Raw genomic sequence first — 25803 nt, forward strand, 5'->3', positions numbered from 1 at the left:
ATACCCTTTTGGTCTCCCAGGGGTTTTAAACCTTCTTTGGCTAATGATATATGGGTCAAATTCCCAAAAAAATCTTAAGTAAAAAATGTGACTAAATCAAATTCAAACTCATTTCAGGGGCATTAAAGTTTGATTCCAGTCAAGTTCTTTAACTTCGACTTTTGCGTTGAGATGTAGACTGGAAATACCACATTGTGCAATTATTAATTTGTTAGAACAAACTGAAATTAAAGCCAAGACAGTGGCACAGATGGAACTACCAGGCAGAAGATAAATCACATTTCAAATGGTTGCTATTGACTAGTTGACAACCAACCACAATTGGAATATCTCTGTAATGAAAATACAATAAATAGCCCATTAATGGGATGTCTCTAACTGAACCAAAAACTAAAGTAAGGATGGGGATTAAGCCAGTTGTTCAGACTGGAACTATCAAGCATGTACTTACAATCTCATTTAAAGTGAGAATCCTTCATTGAAAACAATAACAAAGCAGAGCCACCCCGCCCTCAGTTTTGGTAAAAGCTGCAGGGATGGGCCTGGAGAAATGTAACACTCAAATGCATAGACAGAGCTATGAAGCAAGGGACTGACCATTCAGGATATCTACATTATAGACCATGTGTGTGACTCTGTTTTTGCATATTGCTTATCCATATCGAAAGGATTGCAGCTGGCTTTTTTCTACTATTCTACTTTTAACTTCCTGTAATATATTTTCTCAGTTTAAATTGTAACACGAACAATACATGTATTTTCCACCTTAGTACTTCCTGCTCCAGACAGCTGACTGGACTCAGTGGACACCACATCAGCTGCTGGTTAGCTGAACCAGCCACCAGGATTGGACACAAACCCAACATCATTAACCAGATCTCCTACCACTGTCAGGGACAGAACCACACATTCACTACCACATCTTTACACAGCATCACTCTCTTCTGGACCTGCAAGGTGGGTACTCAGTACTCCTTCACTGTCTTTACTGTGCTGGAAATGGAAAGACAAGATCAACTGGTATTCAACAACCCTCACCAACAGGGTAAAGGAAGACCCAACTAAGGATATGTCTGCTGGGAAAAATCTGGGGTTGAATCAACTTTATTTAAACGTAATTGTTCAACTTATTGCTGACATAAGATCTAGTTGGGAAAAACACATTGGACTTGAAAAAAGTAATCACACAAACTGTTTTTTTTGAGTGGGAGTAATATCTACTCCAGGATCATGTCATCATGGTACCAAAATTTCAACATAGAAAAACCTTTTTGGTAAAATATGTTGGATTTGTACCTTCAAAACAATGTCAGCTCTTCAATGTAATTCCACCTTCAGAATAAACAATCAGCTGCGGAAGCACCCTCCTACCTGAGAGTTGATCTACCCTTTTGTTCTCCCAGGGTTTTTAACCTTCCTGGCTATGATATATGTCAGTTGCCAAAAATCTAAGTAAAAAATGTGACTAAATCAAATCAAACTTCATTCAGGGGCATTTAAAGTTTTGATTTCAGTCAAGTTCTTTAACTTTCGACTTTTGGTAGATGTTAGACGTGACTACCCACATTGCAATTATTCATTTTGTAGACAAAACTGAAATTAAAGGCCAGACAGTGCACAGATGGAACTATCCAGGCAGAAGATAAATCACCTTCAAATGTTCTATGGACTGAGTTGGACAACAAAACACAATTGAATATCTCTTTTTGAAATACATAAATAGCCATTAATTGGATGTCTAAACTGAACCAAAAACTAAAGTTAAGGATGTGATTAAGCCAGTTTTCAGAATGGAAACTATCCAAGCATACTTAACATCTCATTATAAAGTAGAATCCTTCATTTGAAACAATAACAAAGCAAGAGCACCCCGCCTCAGTTTTGGTAAAAAGCTTGAGGGATGGGGCCCTGGAGAAATTAACCACTTCAATGCATAGACAGAGCTATGAATGCAAGGACTGACCATTCCAGATATCTACATTATAGACCATGGTGTGTGACTTCTGTTTTTGCATATTTCTTATCCATATCAAAAGGAATTTTGCAAGCTGGCTTTTTCCTACTATTCTACTTTTACTCCTGTAATATATTTCTGCAGTTAAATTGTACACTAACAATAATGTTATTTTCCCCTTCAGTACTTCCTGCTCCAGACCAGCTGACTGTTGATCATGGACAACCACATCAGCTGCTGCTTAGCTGGGAACCAGCCACAGGATTGGACCAAACCCAACATCATTACCAATCTCCTACCACTGTCCAGGGACCAGAACCACACATCACTTACCACTGTCTTCATACAGCATCACTCTCTCTGACCGCAAGGTGGGTACTCAGTAACTCTGGTCACTGTCTGTACTGTGCATGGACATGGAAAGACAAGTCAACTGCGCGTCAACAACCCTCACCACAGGTAGGAAGTACCCTTACTTAAGTATTGGTTGGTAAAAATCAGGTTGAATCAACCTTTATTTAAACGTAAATGTCAACTTATGTGACACTAAGAATTCTATGTGGGAAAAACACATTGGACTTGAAAAAAAGTAATCAACAAACTGTTTTTGAGGGGAGTAATTCTACATTCCAGGATCCATGTCATCATGGTAACCAAATTTTCAACATAAGAAAAAAACCTTTTTTGTGTAAAATATGTTGGTATTTGTAACTTCAAAACAATTGTTCAGCTCTTCAATGTAATATCCACCTTCAGAATAAACACAGCTGGGAAGCACCTCCTACCTGAGAGTTGATCTACCTTTTGTCTCCCAGGGTTTTAACCTTCTTGGCTTGAATTATATTGTCAAGTTGCCAAAAAAAATCTAATAAAAAATGTGACTAAATCAAATCAAACTTCATTTCAGCGGGCATTTAAAGTTTTGATTCAGTCAAGTTCTTAAACTTCGGAACTTTTGGTTGAGATGTGTAGACGTGACTACCACATTGCAATTATTCATTTGTAGACAAACTGAATTAAAGCCAGACAGTGGTCACAGATGAACTATCCAGGCAGAAGATAAATCACCTTCAAATGTTGCTATGTGACTGAGTTGACAACCAAACACAATTCAATAATCTCTTTTGAAATACAATAAATAGCCCATTAATTTGGATGTCTCTAACTGAACAAAAACTAATTTAAAGGATGGGATTAAGCCAGTTGTCAGATTAAACTTATCCAAGCAAGTACTTACATTTCTCATTTAAAGTGAGAATCCTTCATTGGAAACATAACAAAGCAGAGCAACCCCGCCTCAGTTTTGGTAAAAGCTGAGGGATGGGCCTGGAGAAATGTAACCACCTCAAATGCATAGACCAGAGCTATGGGATGCCATGGACTGACCATTCAGGATAATCTACATTATAGACCATGTTGTGTGACTTCTGTTTTGACATATTTCTTATCCATATTCGAAAGGAATTGCAAGCGGCTTTTTCGTACATTCTACTTTTACTTCCTTAATATATTTCTCAGTTAGATTGTAACACTAACAATTAAGTATTTTCCCCTTAGTACTTCCTGTACCAGACCAGCTGACTGTTGCTTCAGTGGGCACACATCAGCTGCTGTTAGCTGGAACCAATCCACCAGGATTGAACCAAACCCCAACATCATTACCAGATTCTCCTACCACTGTCCAGGGGACAAACCACCACATACTACCACGTCTTCACACAGGCATCACTCATTCTTGACCTGCAAGGTGGCACTCAGTACTCTATCACTGTCTCGCAACTGTGCTGGAAAATGGAAAGAAAGTCAACTGGAGTCAACAACCCCACCCACAGAAGTAAAGCTACCCTACTTAAAGTATGTTCTGGGCAAAACTGTTGAATTCAACATAATTTAAACATGATGTCAACGTATTGCATGAATCTACGTGGAAAATACATTTGAAAAAGTAATCAAAAAACTGTTGTTTTGACGGAATGTCGGAGTGGCGTAGCTAAAAATAAATTTGATGGGAATTCCTGGATCATTTATTTTTCCTTGATCTTCCTTTCCATTTACAGAACCCAGTCTCAAGGAGGCTTGCAAAGACTGGACTAGAAGATCATTATGAAAACAAGCTGACGTTAAGTTCTGTCCTTGAGATAAATGCTGATATCTACATCAGATGAATCTTACCACTATGAGTCACTTCCAGGGGCCTTCCTTTGAAGAAATTAATGATGGCATGATGCAGAGTGTGATCTGCCACTAGGAGGTGGTGTAGAACCGACACTACAAGATCAGGGTGTGACAACTGATAGATGACACTGAAAGCAGTATGCATTAATCCACTGGACTGGTTACAGCCCTGTTTCTGTGTTCAGATGGTTTCCTGCAGCAGGAGATGTCCAGAAAATGTCCATTGTCAGTTTGCTGTTCCTCTCTCCTGCCCAACTGTGACAAAACAAGCACGTTGATGTGTGCGGCCTTGAGGGACAAGTGAGGAAGTTAGACCTCTTCACAATAGCACAAATCTTCTTGTGGAGCAGAATTTGTCTTCTGAATATCCCTATGGTGTCCTTTGTTAGGCTAGGAGAACAGCTTGTCCAAGTCTCAGATATGTTGAACAAACTGCTATAGTTAATCCTGGACAACTATTTGTCTCATGCATGAAATGGATGTGGGATGTCCTCTTGCAAATCTCAAATGGACTGGTTGAAATCAGCTGGTACCTCCATGTGGAAAAGAAACATAGACAGTTCACCAAGCCTGTACTTTGCCTAATCTCAGAGGAGACATCAGGTCCTTTGAAACACAGTTTCCCTTTCTGTGTCAAACATCAGCAGCAGTTACATTTTCATGATGAATTGGGCAGATCAGTTAAGACACCGTATTCTGGTTGACTCAAGAAAAACATTCAACAGAGGACAGAGTTCACACAGTTAGAAAGAGGGTGAAATGAGCACATAAAAAACTTGCAGCATTGTTGGTGATGTCAAATTTGCAAAATCTGACCCAAAACAAACTGACAGATTGAAAAATGATGTTATGCTCGTCAGAGTGGGATTCTGGTGATAAGACAGTGATGATGTGTCGGAGTAGCCAGGAAGATGGCAGTAAAATCACTCCAGGTAAGCATACAAAGACACAACATTCAAAGACAAACAGTACCCTACAAGGGCAATCTGGAAAGAGCTTTCCAGTTGGAGAAAGAGAGATGTAGACTGAGAAAAGCAGGGATCAAGAACATTAACACTACAGAGCTCTCTGAAGAGAAAGAGGAAGAGCTGAGAAGAACAACAAACTTTGAATGCAGATGCCAATGGCAAATTTCTATGATTGTCAGGTTCAGAGGAGAGACGTCCTTGTTTCTCAAAGAGATGCGGATAATTGGACAATGTCACGGAGGATCTGTCTGGCTTGCGAGAAAAGGTATCAAAGCTTCCGAAAAGTATCTCCGTGAAAAAAAGACAAATTAGAAAATTGGATAGACAATATCTGACTGTTCCCTGGGTCTTGAACACTTCCTCGCGTGAGTTGGGCCAGTATATGAAGTCCTGCTCCCTCCCCTGAAGACAGCCCTCAAAGGAAACAGATGGAGATCTCCCTGGATTGTGTGCTCAGATGCTGTTGGATGGTTTCCCCATTGACTTTGGATGGAGATGCATCAAATATCCTCTGAAATGGATATCAGCTGTACTGACTCAGCTTCATACTCTTGTGGACTCTAACAGCAAAGATCCGGGTTGTACAGTTTTAGGGGTCCAACACTGGGAAGTCCACTCTCCTCAACACCATGTTTGGGGTCCAGTTTGGTTTGCTGTCAGCAGTGGAAGATGCACCAGAGGGGCCTTCATGCTACTGATTAAAGTCAACAAAGAACTCAAGGAGGAGCTGAAATGTGACTTCATCATGATCATTGACACAGAGGGGTTGAAATCACCAGAGTTGTCTCAACTAGATGACAGCRATGAACATGACAATGAACTGGCAACACTGGTGATAGGACTCAGTGATGTCACTATCATCAACATGGCCATGGAGAACTCCACAGAGATGAAAGACATTCTACAGATTGTTGTTCATGCTTTTATCAGGATGAAGGAAGTGGGGAAGAAGCCGATATGTCATTTTGTGCATCAGAATGTATCCGACATATCTGCTCATGACAACAACATGAGGGACAGGAAGAAGTTGTTGGAACAGTTGAATGAAATGACCCAGGCAGCAGCCAGAATGGAGAAGAAGGAGAATATCACCAAGTTCACTGATGTGATGGAGTATGATCCAGACACAAGCAGTTACTACATCCCAGGACTCTGGCATGGGACTCCACCTATGGCTCCAGTCAATGCAGGATACAGTGAGGCTGTGTACGACTTCAAGAAGAGCTTGATGCAAGATTTAAGACAATGTCAGAGTAATGATGACATTACACATTTCATGAAGTGGACACAAAGCTTGTGGGAGTCTGTCAAATTTGAGAAATTCATATTCAGTTTCAGAAACAGCTTGGTTGCAGATGCATACTCCAGATTATGTTCTGAGTACAATGGTTGGGAATGGACCTTCCAGAAGGAAATGTATAAATGGATGGTGAGTGCTGAAACCAAAATATCCAATATTGGAATGACAGATCAACATCCCCAGAGGTCCATAAGAGATGTGCTACAAGACTTGATGATAGAAGCATCTGAGAAACTGTCATTGGGAGAAAAGGAAATCCAAGACAATCTAGTAAAATACTTTGAAAAAGAAGATGGCCATGTCAATCTGGTGGAAAAATACAAGGAGGACTTTGTGAATAGTGCTAAAACACTGAGACGAGAGACAGAAAACACTGTGAAGAACACACTGCAAGGAGCTGTTGAGATCAAAGAGGGAATGACAGAACTGAACAACATCAAGAGTTCTCAGGCAAGTACAATGGAAAAGAAGGTACTAGATCTGCTTCAGAAATGTAGACAGAATCAATCTGGTCTATCAGATGAGGACATCAGTGAAGAGTTTGAAACCATGTGGAAGAAAACTCTATCTGAGATACACTTTAAAGGACTCCCAAGAAGAGATGTGGCTCAGGATGCCTTCTTTATGTTAAGGGGAAATCTATCAACAAGGTGTGGGCATGTGAATAGTATGGTCGTTAGAAACAACCTGGTGGAATGTGGTAAAAAAGTACTTGTTTTGGAAACTGGGGGTTTAGTGAAGAAATTGGGGGGCATCTTTAAGCACTTGGATGGCGCCCATTACAGGAAGAAACTACAAGAGTTGTGTGACAACATCATAACACAGTGTCAGTTGTTTATAACACAGAAGGTGGGAAGCAAAACAGATTACCATGATACTTACATCAAAGAGCTGCTGAACAAGATTGATGAAACATTGGAACAACACAAGAATGTTAAAATCAGTGAGGAATGTGAGGTTTTTCTGAAGCTACACATCTGTGGCAGAGCAGCCATAGAGTTTCAGAAAATGCATGATAATTTCATTGAAGTCAATGACCCAAGGAAGTGTCTGGAACTGTCTAAGAACAAGTACCTTACTGATTTCAACGACTTATTTAATAACCAAGACCAGTGCCTAGAGAAAGCTGAAGAGTTCACACATCTCTTACAGACAGCTGTACAGGACTATGTGACCAAAATGATTGGTCCTGATGTGGTTGATGATGTGATGACAGGTGAAGGGTCAGAGGATTACAGCACAAGAGTGGCTTTCCAGTTCTCCATTTTGAAACAACTCCTGATGGATGGAGAATATGATAAATATAGAGAGTACATTAACCAGTATGAAAACTTTGTGAAGGACTGGCTGCTTGACCACATTGTCATACAACTATCAAAGGACAGTAGACTGGAGAAATTGGAGAAGAAACATCTTTCGGAGATAGTCAGGATAATCACTGCGGAAATTTCAAACATCAGAAAATCACATAGCCCTATAAAACATATCAAGACGTTCATTCAGAACATGTGCCTTGCCCTTAAAGAAAAGCTTGTCTTCCCCAAGGATGATCTGGATTCCATCATGACTCTGAACTACTTTGCTAACACAAAACAGTTTGCCGAGTACCTCACAACGTTTGTGGGACAAATGGAACAGTCACTGGCAGCTGAGTARGATAAGGGAGAAGACATCAAAGAGAGACTCAGATCTCTGCCATTCAAGCCTCAGGACAAGATGTTCACCAGTCTGTTTGGCTGTGGGAAGGTATGTCCCTTCTGCAAAGCACCKTGTGAAGCAGGAGGTAAGGAGCATAGCAAACACTTCACCTCCGTTCACCGTCCACAAGGTGTCTGTGSTTGGAGGAATTTAAAGACAACAGTGTTAGTGACTGACATATGTTCCTCTGATGTGATAAGTAAGAAAACATTCCAGAACACCCTGACAGGAAACAAACCTCACCCTTACAAGGACTACCAGACATATTACCCTGACTGGATGATAACTGGAGATTCCAGCATTGAGGCTTCAGACTACTGGAAGTACGTAATGGCCACATTCAATAAGAGAATCGCTGAAGACACAGATGCACTCCCTGCTGATATCCCAGAGGACTGGAAGGCATTAACACCTGATGATGCAATGAAGAGCTTGAAGGGCTCATTCAACATGAAAGATTAGTCTCTAGTTGTCGACATGATACCATTTAAAGATGTCAGACTAGACAACAAGAAATTACTCTCATGACATGGATATATCACAGAATCAAAATATGAGGACCAAGTTTTAGAAACATTTTCAGATACATTGATACATTTATATGAAATCTTGGCAATTTACAGATAAAATGTTCCATAATGAAACAGCTAACACTGAGTTATGGGAAATTAATACAATATTARAATCAAGTAATAACAAATACAAATCATGATGTTGATGTAAGCAAAGAGTTTTTAGCAAATTCTGAAATCATATAAAATGCAAGAGAACTAAACGTGAACACCAACAGGTTAACAAACAGATTGTGTTTTACTTGATAATGTCCATAAATKAACCCCATACTCAATTATAATAGTTAGATTTCTCATGTACTTACCATCTAACCTATGTCTTGATATGCCTTAATCACAGATTATGAAGGGCTGGATGGTTCAGTGGTAAACAGTTGGCTTTTCTTTCTGTTATTTTACCTCTTTACATTTTCATCTTAATGTCATTTTATTTAGAGAATAATATGTTGTTTCATATACAGGTATTACACATTTATTGGTCTTTCAAATAGTAATCATTCTTGTTGAAGTTAATTAAGTAGCCTTAAACGATAATGTTTTGAAGTGATCACACCTTCAAATAGTGATTTGTTCAATAACTTCATTGCTTTGAACACATTKGTTTGGATAAAGTGTAATTCCTAATCAGTGAACATCAGTAATGTAACTTCATTAATACTCTTCAGGTATGCTTGATGTATACAGTATGTTTTGAACTACTGCTTGTTACGGGATTTTTGTGTTTAATGACTAAAATATGTATACATTTGACTTAGAATTATAACTAAACAGAATACTACTAATGAACCTTATTATAATCATAATGTTGAATGTTATGTGTTCCTTGTTAGAAAGAATGGGTTTATCTTCAGACAGGCTAGAATGATGTCTACCCAGGGAGGGGAAAGACCTTGGGTTGGTTGTAGATAGTTTAACAGGTGGCAGACAGTAATGAGAACTCTAACTATACTGCCATTGTATCTGAGAGGAGGATGGACATTAAAACCTATGACATCATCTTTATTATATAACCTGATGTAAAATGTATTATGATCAGTACTCTCAAGAATAAACGCTATTGATTGATTGATTTTAAGACTGGTATCTGTCCATTTTATGCTGATAATTATCTTACAAATTCTTATTTATGGGCACAGTGTTTTAATTGAATTGGTTAATAAACAGGAATCAAAATTCCTTTGACACTGCTCTGTGGTTGTTTTGGATGCTATTGATTATGATGGTATTGATGATGCTGATGACTGTTTGTATTGATGATGATAATGTTTTTGTTGATAATGGTGATTATACATTTGGTGGTTAAGGAAGATTATATTGTTGATGGTTTTATTTTTGTTGRTGTTGATGAAAATGTTTTATTTTTGTTGTTGACAATTTTCTTGTTGTTGATGATTATTTGACTTTTGTAGATGATGATGATGTGAGATGGAACTCTCTATAACCTGCAGGAAATGGCTTTCAGTTGAGGAAACTATTACCATGATGAAGACCAAAAAAAGTTATATCGTACAAATATTGATATTGTTTATGATCTCCTACGTATTTTTCATCTGCAGTGGACACACACATACAGTATATGTTTGTAGACATTGTGAAATTATGTAAATTGTTGAACTGGAAAGTAAAAAAAGTTCAATTTTGTATTATCTTGTTACAAGAGGATAATGAATAAACATCAATCAATTAAAAACATTATTTGGTGTCATGAGACGTATTGCTTGTTCTTTTGGAATCTGTTGTACCAAGGATAGTTTTGCTATTGAATTTTTTATTTTAAGACCCCTTGAAGTATAATAAATATATATACAAATATTATTTGATGAAAATGTTGATTTTGTCTTACTGCTATTAGCCCATACAAACACATTGAATAACAGATTCCCTACATGGAACAACAGATAGTCCCAAAAAAGTCTCTCTCCTATATCTGAGAGATATAAGATCAGGAACCATCTTTTTTTACGTGTGTTTAACCCCTTATTCTTGTCACTAAACAGTCTCCATATATACTTTGATTAATTCCCAAGATGTAAAACGGAGAACACCATCGTCTTATCTTTCCATAGAGGGGTCATACTAGTTAGTAGGCCGTTCGGATGCTACAGACGAGTTTGCTAGAAAACCAATTTCCGGGATGTCTCTTGTTCTGATTTAGCTCTGTCATCTTTCACCACAGATGCGGAAGTGTTACATAGGCGGATGCGGTGGATTGAGACACATGCAAAAAATATATCTTTAGCTTAAACTGACAGATTTTAATTGGGATTTTTTTATTATGCTAATACAATTTCAGCGCCGACATCMACCTTAGGGGGTTAATCAGCTATTAGACAAATAAAGGCACACAATGTGTAGTTAAGTATGTATCAAGCGTCTCAGAGTAGGAGTGCTGATCTAGGATCAGGTCCTCCCTGTCCATGTAGTCTTATTCAATGAGATCCAAAAGGATAAACTGATCCTAAATCAGCAATGTTACTCTGAGACACTTGATACATTATTCGGTCCCTGGTGATAAACACCAGAATTGACCAATAGATGGTGGTGTGGGCATGGCATATGTGGAAACGTCACCAAGACCAATTGCTTAAAAATACCTCTCTCCCATTCAACTGCTTGGAAAAAAACTTCACAGGTGAAAACAATATGGTGGAAGGAAGCTCATCATTAGACTGGTTTAACTTTCACCTGGTCAACTCTTTCAGATCAGTGAAGGAGAGGACAGATGTTTAGACGACTGAGAAAGAGCCCAGATGTATGTGGTTGTGTTGTTGAATTAAACAAGTAGTCCTTGGTTTAATAATTAAAGATACATTCTGGGATTTGAAAAACACAACAGTGTCCCTGCCAACTGTTCAACTAATAGTTCAACTCTCTTTAATTTCAACTAGTCATCTCTCAGATCTTTGCGCTCAACAGATTCATTGTTCTCCTGTTCTTCTGACATCTACACTACTCTACCAGGTCAGTTATCTGGTGATAGTATAGTGTTCTGACATCTACACTACTATAACAGGTCAGTTATCTGGTGATATTGTTCTGACATCTACACTACTATAACAGGCAGTTATCTGGTGATAGTGTTCTGACATCTACACTAATATAACAGGGTCAGTTATCTGGTGATAGTATAGTTGTTCTGACATCTACACTAACTGATATAACTACTATTAACTTTCAAGATGGCGCAGCAGTCGGACGTGTGTTTGTCTTGTCCCGCGTAAATAGTCCTCGTATTTTTCGTATGCATTTCGATATATATTTTAATTTCACTTTCCATTTAGGAACTGAATATACATTCCGCCTCACCCAATGTGGTACGGATCTGCTATTTTTTTATACTGTAGAACCGTACCCCAATCAGAAGCTAGCCAGATAACTAGCTACTAGCTAGTAGTCAGTTAGCCACTGCTGTGGTCTTCACCCTTAACTCGGACACCAGCCAGCTTCAGCTCGGGCCAATACCTGCCAGTCTGCAAGCGCGATATCAACCCAGAGCATATTGGACTGCTTTTTCTCTACCACATCACCGGATTTTTTTCTACTTCATCACGGATTTCAGCCGCAGGCTCTGGACATTTGCACCTTGATTTCGCAGCTAGCTAGCTGCAAACCTCGTGACTATGGCTTACGTCGATCCCGGAGCAAACTTAAATTATTCCGGAGCTAGCCAGCTGAGGAGTTCTATCAGCCATTCTGGGCTACAGTCACCCTATCCGGACCCGTTTTTGTTTTTTTTTGCTGCAGATACGGAGCCCCACCGGGCCTTCACGACTGACTGCCGACGTTATCTGCCCGAGGGAGTTATCAACTGGCACCTCCGTCGCGACGTTACCTGAACGCTCATCTGGGGCCCGCTAATCGTTAGCTGTCTTATCGGCTGCTATCTGAATAGTATATCGGACAATTTTTTTCTTGGGTCACTATATCTATTTTGCCAATTGGATTGATCCCCTCTACCACACGGAACCCCACTAATCTACCGACGGAAACGCACGAGGTGTCTAAAAAATAGACCTCCATCCTATGCTATCTTGCTACCGATAGCCATCTACCCGGCCAGCTGTCTGGATCGCCGTGACCCCAACCAACCTCTACTCACTGGACCTTATTGATCACTCGATTAAGCATGCCTCTCCTTAATGTAATATGCCTTGTCCATTGCTGTTCTGGTTAGTGTTTATTGGCTTATTTCACTGTAGAGCCCTAGCCCTGCTCACTATACCATATCCAACCTTCAGTTCCACACCCACATATGCGATGACATCACCTGGTTTCAATGATGTTTCTAGAGACAATATCTCTCTCATCATCACTCAATATCTAGGTTTACCTCCACTATATTCACATCCTACCATACCTTTGTCTGTACATTATTCCTTGAAGCTATATTTAATCGCCCCAGAAACGTCATTTTACTCTCTGTTCTAGACGTTCTAGCGACCAATTCTCATAGCTTTTAGCCGTACCCTTATCCTACTCCTCCTCTGTTCCTCTGGTGATGTAGAGGTGAATCCAGCCCTGCAGTGCCTAGCTCCACTCCTATTCCCCAGGCGCTCTCTTTTGATGACTTCTGTAACCGTAATAGCCTTGGTTTCATCATGTTAAATTAGAAGCTCCTCCCTAAGTTTGTTTTGTTCACTGCTTTGACGACACTCTGCCAACCCGGATGTTTTAGCCGTGTCTTGATCCTGGCTTAGAAAGACCACCAAAAATTCTGACATTTTCATCCCCAACTACAAGATTTTCAGACAAGATAGAACGGCCAAAGGGGGCGGTGTGGCAATCTACTGCAAAGATTGCCTGCAGAGTTCTGTTTTACTATCCAGGTCTGTTCCAAACAATTTGAACTTCTACTTTTAAAAATCCACCTCTCTAAAAACAAGTCTCTCACCGTTGCCGCATGCTATAGACCACCCTCTGCCCCCAGCTGTGCTCTGGACACCATATGTGAACTGATTGCCCCCCATCTATCTTCAGAGCTCGTGCTGCTAGGCGACCTAAATTGGAACATGCTTAACCCCAGCCATCCTACAATCTAAGCTTGATGCCCTCAATCTCACACAAATTATCAATGAACCTACCAGGTACCCCACCAATTCGTAAACACTGGCCCTCATAGATATCATCCTAACAACTTGTCCTCCAATATACCTCTTGCTGTTTTCAACCAAGATCTCAGCGATCACTGCCTCATTGCCTGCATCCGTAATGGGTCAGCGGTCAAACGACCTCCACTCATCACTGTCAAACGCTCCTGAAACACTTCAGCGAGCAGGCCTTTCTAATCGACCTGGCCGAGGTATCCTGGAAGGATATTGATCTATCCCGTCAGTAGAGGATGCCTGGATATTTTTTTTAAATGCTTCCTCACCATCTTGAATAAGCATGCCCATTCAAGAAATTTAGAACCAGGAACAGATATAGCCCTTGGTTCTCTCTGACCTGACTGCCCTTAAGCAACAGAAAAACATCCTATGGCGTTCTGCATTAGCATCGAACAGCCCCCCGTGATATGCAACTTTTCAGGGAAGCTAGAAACCAATATACACAGGCAGTTAGAAAAGCCAAGGCTAGCTTTTTCAAGCAGAAATTTGTTTCCTGCAACACAAATTCAAAAAAGTTCTGGGACACTTGTAAAGTCCATGGAGAATAGAACACTCCTCCCAGCTTCCAACTGCACTGAAGATAGAAGACACTGTCACCACCGACAAATCCACTATAATTGAGAATTCAATAAGCATTTTTCTACGGGTGGCCATGCTTTCCACCTGGCTACCCCTACCCGGTCAACAGCACTGCCCTCCCCTCTGCTACTCGCCCAAGCCTTCCCATTTCTCTTCTCCCAAATACAGTCAGCTGATGTTCTGAAAGAGCTGCAAAATCTGGACCCTTACAAATCAGCCGGGCTAGATAATCTGGACCCTTTCTTTCTAAAACTATCTGCTGAAATTGTTGCCCACCCTATTACTAGCCTTTCAACCTCTCGTGTCGTCTGAGATTCCCAAAGATTGGAAAGCAGCTGCGGTTATCCCCCTCTTCAAAGGGGGGGACATTTGACCCTAACAGCTACAGACCTATTATCTATCCTACCCTGCTTTCTAAGGTCTTCGAAGCCAAGTCATCAAACGATTACCGACCATTTCGAATCCCACCATACCTTCTCCGCTATGCAATCTGGTTCAGAGCTGGTCATGGGGCACCTCAGCCACGCTCAAGGTCATAAACGATATTTTAACCGCCATCGATAGGAAACAATACTGTGCAGCCGTATTCATTGACCTGGCCAAGGCTTTTGACTCTGTCAATCACCACATGTCAGATGTCAGACACTATACTATCACCAGATAACTGACCTGATATTTTTATTTATTTTTCTATTTCACTTTTATTTAACCAGGTAGGCAAGTTGAGAACAGTTCTCATTTACAACTGCGACCTGGCCAAGAAAAAGCAAAGCAGTTCGACACAACAACAACACAGAGTTACACATGGTGAGTAAACAAACATACAGTCAATATACAGTAAAAAATAAGTCTATATACAATGTGAGCAAATGAGGTGAGATAAGGGAGGTAAAGGCATAATTGGCCATGGTGGCGAGTAAATAGAATATATGTCACGAACGTCTATAGGTGAAAGAGAGGACCAAGGCGCAGCGTGATTAGAATACATTCTTCCTTTTAATAATGAAGAACACTTAACAAACAATACAATACAAAACGAACGTGACTGCTATAACACTGAGTGCAAACATGCAACATCACATAGACAATTACCACAACCCGTCTAATGCGCTATGGCTGCCTTAAATATGCTCCCAATCAGAGACAATGATAGACAGCTGTCTCTGATTGAGAACCACTCAGGCAACCATAGACATACTAGACACCTACACTGAACACAACCCATAAACTTACCAAAACCCCTAGACACTACAAACACCCTCGACTAGACAAAAACATCCCCCATGTCACACCCTGACCTAACTAAATAATAAAGAAACAAAGATAACTAAGGCCAGGGCGTGACAGTACCCCCCCCCCCCCCCCCCCAAAGGTGGCGCAAACCTGACACAGAAGGGGAGGGTCCGGGTCGGCCTTTCTTATGGCGGCGGCTCGGGTATGGGACGTGGCCCCCACTTCACCATAGTCACTACCTGCTTCCGTGGCCTCCTAACGGCCACCCTCATAAATAACCCACTGGACTAAGGGGGAACACCGGACTTAAGGGGCAACACCGGACTGAGGGGCAGCCCGCGAGACTGAGGGCAGTCCGGACTGGCTGACGGCTCTGGCTGGTCATGGCTGGCCGACGGCTCCGCTGGTCATGGCTGGCGGACGGGCTCCGGCTGCTCCTGTCTGGCGGACGGCCCGGCTGCTTCCTGTCTGGACGGACGCGTCTGGGTGCTCCTGTTCTGTCTCGCTGCGTCGCGACGGTCATAGCGGCTCGAAGACGGCACTCTGACGGACCGACGAGGGCAGCTCTCGCTCGGACACAGGTGCTCGGGACAGACGGCGCTGAGGCTCGGGACAGACGGGCAGCTCGACGGCTCGGGACAGAGTCGAGAAGGCAGCTCTGACGGCTCGGGACAGACGGGCAGCCTCCTGACGGCTCGGAGCAGACGGGCGCTCTGACGGCTCGGACAGACGGGCAGCTGGGCTCGACGGGAGCGACGGCGCTGGGCAGACAGGCAGCTCAGACGGCGCTGAGCAGGCGGGCAGCTCAGACGGTGGCTGGGCAGGAGACAGCACTGGACAGGATATGGCTCTGGCGCCTCTGGACTGGAGGCTGAAGCTCTGAGCGCGCCGGACAGGCGGGAGGACTCTGTAGCGATGAGACAGAGAGACAGCCTGGTGCGGGGGCTCCACCGGAGGGCTGGTGCGTGGAGGTGACTGGTAGACCGGACGTGAAAGCGCACTGGAATTTGAGAGCAGGGCTGGCACCATCCGCCCTGGCTGGATCTTCACCCTAGCCCGGCAGATGTGGGAGCTGGGATGTTGCGCACCGGGCTAAGCACACAACCGGGAACACCGTGCCCGTCCTACCGCAGTAACACAGTGCCTGCCCGGTACGCCGCCCCCCTCTCTCCACTGAGCACGGCGGGAGAGCTGTAGCGCGAGCTGGCAGAGGACGTGCAGGGCTAGGGAGGCGCACAGGAGGCCTGGTGCGTGAGGCTGGCACAGTCTTAACCAGACGGCTAGCACGCACTCAGGACAGTATGGAGAGCTGTCCCCGGTGACATCAACTCCCGACACGTTCAGTCGGCGGATGTCGTGCCTCATGCACCAAACCAGCACCTCCCTCATAACTCTTTCCTCCAATTTCCCCATTAACATCCTTCACTGTCTCTGCGTCGCTCACCTCCAATTCCGCCCTGACCGGTTCCTTACGGTAAGCAGGGGGAGTTGGCTCAGGTCTGAACTCCTGACTGCCACACTACTCCCGTATGATGCCCCCCCCCCCCCCAAGACATTTTGGGGGCTGCCTCTCGGTCCTCCAGCCGCTCTGCCGTGCTAGCGCCTCATAATAGCGCCTCTCCGCCTTCGCTGCCTCCAGCTCTTCTTTGGGGCGGCGATATTCCCCTGGCTCTGCCCAGGGTCCTTTGCCGTCTAATTCGTCCTCCCATGTCCAGTCCTCCAAATAGTGCAGCCTCTCCTGCTGCTGCTGCGGCTGCTGCTGCTGCTTCTCCTGCCGTTTACCACGCTGCTTGGTCCTTGGTTGGTGGGTAATTCTGTCACGAACGTCTATAGGTGAAAGAGAGGACCAAGGCGCAGCGTGATTAGAATACATTCTTCCTTTTAATAATGAAGAACACTTAACAAACAATACAAAATGAACGTGACTGCTATAACACTGTGTGCAAACATGCAACATCACATAGACAATTACCCACAACCCGTCTAATGCCTATGGCTGCCTTAAATATGGCTCCCAATCAGAGACAATGATAGACAGCTGTCTCTGATTGAGAACCACTCAGGCAACCATAGACATACCTAGACACCTACACTGAACACAACCCCATAAACTCTACCAAAACCCCCTAGACACTACAAACACCCTCGACTAGACAAAAACACACAAACATCCCCCATGTCACACCCTGACCTAACTAAAATAATAAAGAAAACAAAGATAACCAAGGCCAGGGCGTGACAATATAGCAATTAAAACACTGGAATGGTAGATTTGACAGTAGTAGTGTGCAAAGTTGAAATACTGGGGTGCAAAGGAGAAAAATAAATAAATACAGGAGGAGAAGAGGTAGTTGTTTGGGCTATTGATAGATGGGCTATGTACAGGTGCAGTGATCTGTGAGCTGCTCTGACAGATGGTGCATAAAGCTAGTGAGGGAGATAAGTGTTTCCAGTTTCAGAGATTTTTGTAGTTCGTTCCAGTCATTGGCAGCAGAGAACTGGAAGGAGAGGCGGCCAAAGGAGGAATTGGCTTTGGGGGTGACAAGTGAGATATACCTGCTTGAACGCGTGCTATGGGTGGGTGCAGCTATGGTGACCAGCGAGCAGAGATAAGGAGGGGGTTTCCATAGTAAAGACATATAGATTACCTTGTCACGCCCTGATCTGTTTCACCTGTTCCGGTGATTATCTCCACCCCCTCTAGGTGTCGCTTATTTTTCCCAGTGTATTTATCCCTGTGTTTCCTGTCTCTCTGTGCCAGTTCGTCTTGTATGTTTAGTCAAGTTAACCAGCGTGTTTTTCCCATACTCCTTTTCTATTCTTTTTTTACAGTCCTCCCAGTTCTGATCCCTGCCTGACTCTGGATTACTTTCCTGCCTGCCTTATCATCCTGCCTGCCCTGACCTTGATTATGCCTGCCCTTCGGTACCTGTTGGACTCTGATCAGGTTTTGATGTTTTTGCCTGTCCACGACCACTCTCTTGCCTACTCATTTGGATTAATAAACATTGTAAGACTCCAACCATCTACCTCCTGTTTCTGCATCTGGGTTTCGCCTTGTGCCTTGATAGTACGAACTGGCCATGACAGACCCAGCAGACTTGGACCAGCTCCACCACGCTATCTCTCTGCAGGGAGCCAACATTAGGAGACATGATGAGTTGTTACAGGGCCTTTTGGAAGGGCTCAGGTCCTTGACGGTACACCACGACCATGGATTAATTCTGTGTGGTTACAGGGTTAATTCTGTGTGGTTATAGGGTTAATTATGTGTGGTTACAGGGTTAATTTTGTGTGGTCACAGGGTTAAAACCGAAACAATTCAAATGGTTATGGTTAGGGGTTATGGTTAGTGGTTAAGGTTAGGGGTTATGGTTATGGTTAGTGTTTAAGGTTTGGGCTATGGGTTGGGGAATAATTCAAACTAAAATGATTAAACACAACGCTCTGTTTCCATTAAGTAGTCTCCCAGCTTGCTAGAGCGTGTGAACTGCTTGTGCAGTCGTCAGAGCAGATGCTTGGTCTGTGTGGTCTGAGCACGCTTCCCCTTTCGGCATCATGAGTTGCACCAGCGTTCGTTTTGTTTTTTTTAGGGTGAGCGTTGAGGACGCAATATATGGAAGTACTCAGGAATTTTCAAACATCCTAAATCACCTTGTATTCTATTGACAGGCTGAATACATTATACAGTCTGGCCAAAAGTTTTGAGAATGACACAAATATTAATTTTCACAAGTCTGCTGCCTCAGTGTCTTTGATATTTTGTCAGATGTTACTATGGAATACTGAATATAATTACAAGCATTTCATAAGTGTCAACGCTTTTATTGACAATTACATGAAGTTATGCAAAGAGGCAATATTTGCAGTGTTGACCCTTCTTTTTCAAGACCTCTGCAATCCGCCCTGGCGTGCTGTCAATTAACTTCTGGGCCACATCCTGACTGATGGCAGCCCATTCTTGCATAATCAATAATTGGAGCTTGTCAGAATTTGTGTTTTTTGTTTGTCCACCCGCCTCTTGAGGATTGACCACAAGTCCTCAATGGGATTAAGGTCTGGGGAGTTTCCTGGCCATGGACCCAAAATATCAATGTATTGTTCCCCAGCCACTTAGTTATCACTTTTTCCTTATGGCAAGGTGCTCCATCATGCTGTAAAAGGCATTGTTCGTCACCAACTGATCCTGGATGGTTGGAGAAGTTGTCGCGGAGGATGTGTTTGTACCATTCTTATTTCATGGCTGTGTTCTTTGGCAAAATTGTGAGTGAGCCCACTCCCTTGGCTGAGAAGCAACCTACACATGAACGTTCTCAGGATGCTTTACTGTTGGCATGACACAGGGCTGATGGTAGCGCTCACCTTGTCTCTCCGGACAAGGTTTTTTCCCGATGCCCCAAACAATCGGAAAGGGGATTCATCAGAGAAAATGACTTTACCCCAGTCCTCAGCAGTCCAATCCCTGTACCTTTTGCAGAATATCAGTCTGTCCCTGATGTTTTTCCTGGAGAGAAGTGGCTTCTTTGCTGCCCTTCTTGACACCAGGCCATCCTCCAAAAAGTCTCACTTTGCGTGCCGATGCACGATGCACTCACACCTGCCTGCTGCCATTCCTGAGCAAGCTCTGTACTGGTGGTGCCCCGATACCGCAGCTGAATCAACTTTAGGAGATGGTCCTGGCGCTTGCTGGACTTTCTTGGGCGCCCTGAAGCCTTCTTCACAACAATTGAACCGCTCACCTTGAAGTTCTTGATGATCCGATAAATGGTTGATTTAGGTGCAATCTTACTGGCAGCAATATCCTTGCCTGTGAAGCCCTTTTCGTGCAAAGCAATGATGACTGCACGTGTTTCCTTGCAGGTAACCATATTTGACAGACGAAGAACAATGATTCCAAGCACCACCCTCCTTTTGAAGCTTCCAGTCTGTTATTTGAACTCGATCAGCATGACAGAGTGATCTCCAGCCTTGTCCTCGTCAACACTCACACCTGTGTTAACGAGAGAATCACTGACATGATGTCAGCTGGTCCTTTTGTGGCAGGACTGAAATGCAGTGGAAATGTTTTTGGGGGATTCAGTTCATTACCATGGTAAAGAGGGACTTTGCAATTAATTGCAATTCATCTGATCACTCTTCATAACATTCTGGAGTATATGCAAATTGCCATCATACAAACTGAGTCAGCAGACTTTGTGATAATTAATATTTGTGTCATTCTCAAAACATTTGGCCACACCTGTACTCCTACTACTACTACTACTACTACAACTACTACTATTAGACTGCTACTACTATTATTTATAATGTGTAAAATGATTTCTCTGCTGTTGGGATTAAATAATTGTAACGCTCGTCGTAATCCTCCTCGTTTGAAGAGGAGCAAGGATCGGACCAATAATAGGTATGTATCCATATATATTTGAATACTTCTTTTAAACATGAACCAAAAACAATAAACAAAACGAAACCAACGACGCTACAGTCCAGAACTTGAGAACATATAAAACATGAACCCACGAACAGGTACACTGACAAAATACAAAACGACGTGCACAAACGAACGAAAACAGTACCGTGTGGCGAACAAACACAGACACAGCAACAATCACCCACCAAGAAACAGTGAACACAGGCAACCTTAATATGGTTCCCAATCAGAGACAATGACAAACACCTGCCTCTGATTGAGAACCATATTAGGCCAAACAATCAACCCCAACATAGAAACACATAACATAGAATGCCCACCCAGCTCACGTCCTGACCAACTAAACAAAGACTGAACAAAGGAAATAAGGTCAGGAACGTGACAATAATGGCCATTGCTTTTCATCCACAATTATAATATAGATATTTCTCAATGGATTTAAGAAGAATGTCTGGATTGGTGCATATAAAAAAATGCAATGTGAAAGTGGGTTGGCGACACACCGTTTAAACCTACGTGAGTGAACAAGTTCTGGAGGACTTTTACATTCTTTTTTCTGTTGTAATAAATTACTTTCTACAGTCCGATAATCTTGTCCTCAACCACCTCTCTCTCTCCCGCTCTGTGTTGAATGGTAGCAACTGAGTCTGGGGACCAGGTTAACTGTCTGATTCTCTATGTAGAATGGTAACAACTGAGTCTGGGGACTAGGTTAACTGTCTGATTCTCTATGTAGAATGGTAGCAACTGAGTCTAGGGACCAGGTTAACTGTCTGATTCTCTATGTAGAATGGTAACACTGGGGACTAGGTTAACTGTCTGATTCTCTATGTAGAATGGTAAACAAACTGAGCGACCTGGGGACTAGGTTAACTGTCTGATTCTCTATGTAGAATGGTAACAACTGAGCCTGGGGACTAGGTTAACTGTCTGATTCTCTATGTAGAATGGTAACAACTGAGCCTGGGACTAGGTTAACTGTCTGATTCTCTATGTTGAATGGTAACAACTGAGCCTGGGGACTAGGTTAAACTGTCTGATTTCTCTATGTAGAATGGTAACAACTGGGCCTGGGGACTAGGTTAACTGTCTGATTCTCTATGTAGAATAGTAACAACTGAGCCTGGGGACTAGGTTAACTGTCTGATTCTCTAATGTAGAATGGTAACAACTAGGCCTGGGGATAGGTTAACTGTCTGATTCTCTATGTAGAATAGTAACAACTGAGCCTGGGGACTAGGTTAACTGTCTGATTCTCTATGTAGAATGGTAACAAACTGGGCCTGGGGACTAGGTTAACTGTCTGATTCTCTATGTAGAATGTACAACTGAGCCTGGGGACTAGGTTAACTGTCTGATTCTCTATGTAGAATGGTAACAACTGAGCCTGGGGACCAGGTTAACTGTCTGATTCTCTCTGTAGAATGGTAACAACTGAGCCTGGGGACTAGGTTAAGTGTCTGATTCTCTATGTAGAATGGTAACAACTGAGCCTGGGGACGAGGTTAACCGTCTGATTCTCTATGTAGAATGATAACAACTGGCCCTGGGGACTAGGTTAACTGTCTGATTCTCTATGTAGAATGGTACCAACTGAGCCTGGGGACTAGGTTAACTGTCTGATTCTCTCTGTAGAATGGTAACAACTGAGCCTGGGGACTAGGTTAACTGTCTGATTCTCTATGTAGAATGGTAACAACTGAGCCTGGGGACTAGGTTAACTGTCTGATTCTTCTATGTGGAATGGTAACAACTGAGTCTGGGGACTAGGTTAAACTGTCTGATTCTCTATGTAGAATGGTAACAACTGAGCCTGGGGACTAGGTTAACTGTCTGATTCTCTATGTAGAATGGTAACAACTGACTCCTGGGGACTAAGTTAACTGTCTGATTCTCTATGTAGAATGGTAACAACTGAGCCTGGGGACTAGGTTAACTGTCTGATTCTCTCTGTAGAATGGTAACAACTGGGCCTGGGGACTAGGTTAACTGTCTGATTCTCTCTGTAGAATGGTAACAACTGAGCCTGGGTACTAGGTTAACTGTCTGATTCTCTCTGTAGAATGGTAACAACTGAGCCTGGGGACTAGGTTAACTGTCTGATTCTCTCTGTAGAATGGTAACAACTGAGCCTGGGGACTAGGTTAACCGTCTGATTCTCTATGTTGTATTGGATGATGTTCTACTCTGATTCTCTGTTGTTTATAGCTATTGGATGGAAGGGGAACCATAATCTTGAATGAACAAGGTGGCTTGTGTTGAGATCTCACAGACAGCATCAGACCCATTGAAGAGTTGGAAGGATGGACCACGTGCTACTCCAAGATACTGGTTGTGTGAAAACCCGTTCCCACCATAGTCTAATTATAATAGCTAATGTAAGTTGTCCATGTTGTCCATATCTTATGAGGTTGTCCATGTTAAGCTGAACCTGTTTTTGTTTCTATGTGTAACTACACTGAAAGATGTATTCATGTCTTTATAGAGACCAGAGCTATGTGGAGTCTACCGTTCATCAGGCCCAGCGGAGTGGAACTGTGGTCTAGTTGGCTCTAACTGTGGATTACATTTTTACCTATATGGTGTACATATACCAATTAAAAAATATACTGTTTCATTTAAGTTTTTACAGTTTTCAATCCATTTGAAATGCAGCTATGTTCAATGTTTTGCTTCCATTCTGTTCCATAATGTACCATGTGTTCATTCTACTGATTAAATACATCTATATACTGTGATCCAGGTATCTAATTTACTTGTCAGGTATACTGTATTACTAAGTGTTTAGTGTACTAATAGTAACTCCAGTTGTTTTCCTTCTAAATGGTGTCAGTTATTAGTTGACATAGCACAGAAGAAACACTAGTTAACAGATAGAAAAATAGTCCTATCATAAAGTTTATAGCAATACCAGAATGGACACTAGATGGGTTGTGTCATCCATGGACATGTGACCAGAGCCCCTATTCACAAAGAGTGCCAGAGTAAGAGTGCTGATCTAGGATCAGTTTGGTCTTTGACCTCTCTCTGGTAATGTTTTTTTATTTGTTTTTTTTTACTTAGCTTACCCAGTACAATGGAACCAATGGGATAGTCCCAAAAAGTGCAAATTCTGACCAACTACCGACACAACACTATTCACATTTAGAACATCTGTGCAGTATTCTGGAACATGAACTTTCAGTTGACGGTGAACTTTAGTTACACATAGTGTCTGTTTTCAACCCACCCACACATTTTTTTGAAATAGCCCAAGTTAACCACATGTTACCTTGTATCTGAACCTATTGTCCAGTGGTATATTAGTATATTAGTTCTCATTGTTTGTCCTAAATAAGATAATATTACACCCAGTGTAGGCTACTGACCCACATGACACTTTAATCCAATATTACACCCAGTGTAGGCTACTGGTCCACAAGGACACTTTACTCCAATATTACACCCCAGTGTAGGCTACTGGTCCACAAGGACACTTTACTCCAATATTACACCCAGTGTAGGTTACTGGTCCACAAGGACACTTTACTCCAATATTATACCCAGTGTAGGCTACTGACCCACACGGACACTTTACCCAATATTACATCCAGTGTAGGCTACTGACCCACAAGGACACTTTACTCCAATAATTACACCCAGTGTAGGTTACTGACCCACAAGGACAATTTAACTCCAATATTACACCCAGTGTAGGTTACTGACCCACACGGACACTTTACTCCAATATTACATCCAGTGTAGGCTACTGACCCACAAGGACACTTTACTCCAATATTACATCCAGTGTAGGTACTGACCCACAAGGACACTTTACTCCATATTACACCCAGTGTAGGATACTGGTCACAAGGACAATTTACTCCAATATTACACCCAGTGTAGGTTACTGACCCACAAGGACACTTTACTCCAATATTACACCAGTGTAGGCTACTGACCCACAAGGACACTTTACTCCAATATTACACCCAGTGTAGGCTACTGGTCACAAGGACACTTTACTCCAATATTACACCCAGTGTAGGTTACTGACCCACATAAACACTTTACTCCAAATATTACAACCCCAGTGTAGGTTACTGGTCCACAAGGACACTTTACTCCAATATTACACCCAGTGTAGGTTACTGGTCCACAAGGACACTTTACTCCAATATTATACCCAGTGTAGGCTACTGACCCACACGGACACTTTACTCCAATATTACATCCAGTGTAGGTTACTGACCCACAAGGACACTTTACTCCAATATTCAACCCAGTGTAGGTTACTGACCCACAAGGACAACTTTACTCCAATATTACACCCAGTGTAGGCTACTGACCCACAAGGACAACTTTACTCCAATATTACACCCAGTGTAGGCTACTGACCCACAAGGACACTTTACTCCAATATTACACCCCAGTGTAGGATACTGGTCCACCAAGGACACTTTACTCCAATATTACACCCAGTGTAGGTTACTGACCCACAATAACACTTTACTCCAATATTCACACCCAGTGTGGATACTGACCCACAAGGGACACTTTACTCTAATATTACACCCAGTGTAGGCTACTGGCCCACAAGGACACTTTACTCCAATATTAACACCCAGTGTAGGCTACTGACCCACATGGACACTTTACTCCAATATTACACACCAGTGTACGCTACTGACCCACAAGGACACTTTACTCCAATATTACACCCAGTGTAGGGTACTGACCCACACGGACACTTTACTCCAATATTACACCCAGTGTAGGCTACTGGTCCACAAGGACAACTTTATCTCC

At 42.6% G+C, this 25803-nt stretch overlaps 2 pseudogenes; both read left to right on the forward strand.

The window, feature by feature from the left end:
• The first annotated feature begins 4251 nt into the window (after positions 1 to 4251).
• On the forward strand, positions 4252 to 4793 carry LOC139025321 (caspase recruitment domain-containing protein 6-like; annotated as a pseudogene).
• Positions 4794 to 4973: 180 nt separating this feature from the next.
• LOC139025322 (interferon-induced very large GTPase 1-like) lies at positions 4974 to 9742 on the forward strand (annotated as a pseudogene).
• Positions 9743 to 25803: the final 16061 nt, after the last annotated feature.

Source organism: Salvelinus sp. IW2-2015, unplaced genomic scaffold (assembly GCF_002910315.2).
Source record: "Salvelinus sp. IW2-2015 unplaced genomic scaffold, ASM291031v2 Un_scaffold2506, whole genome shotgun sequence".
In the NCBI taxonomy this organism is placed as follows: domain Eukaryota; kingdom Metazoa; phylum Chordata; class Actinopteri; order Salmoniformes; family Salmonidae; genus Salvelinus; species Salvelinus sp. IW2-2015.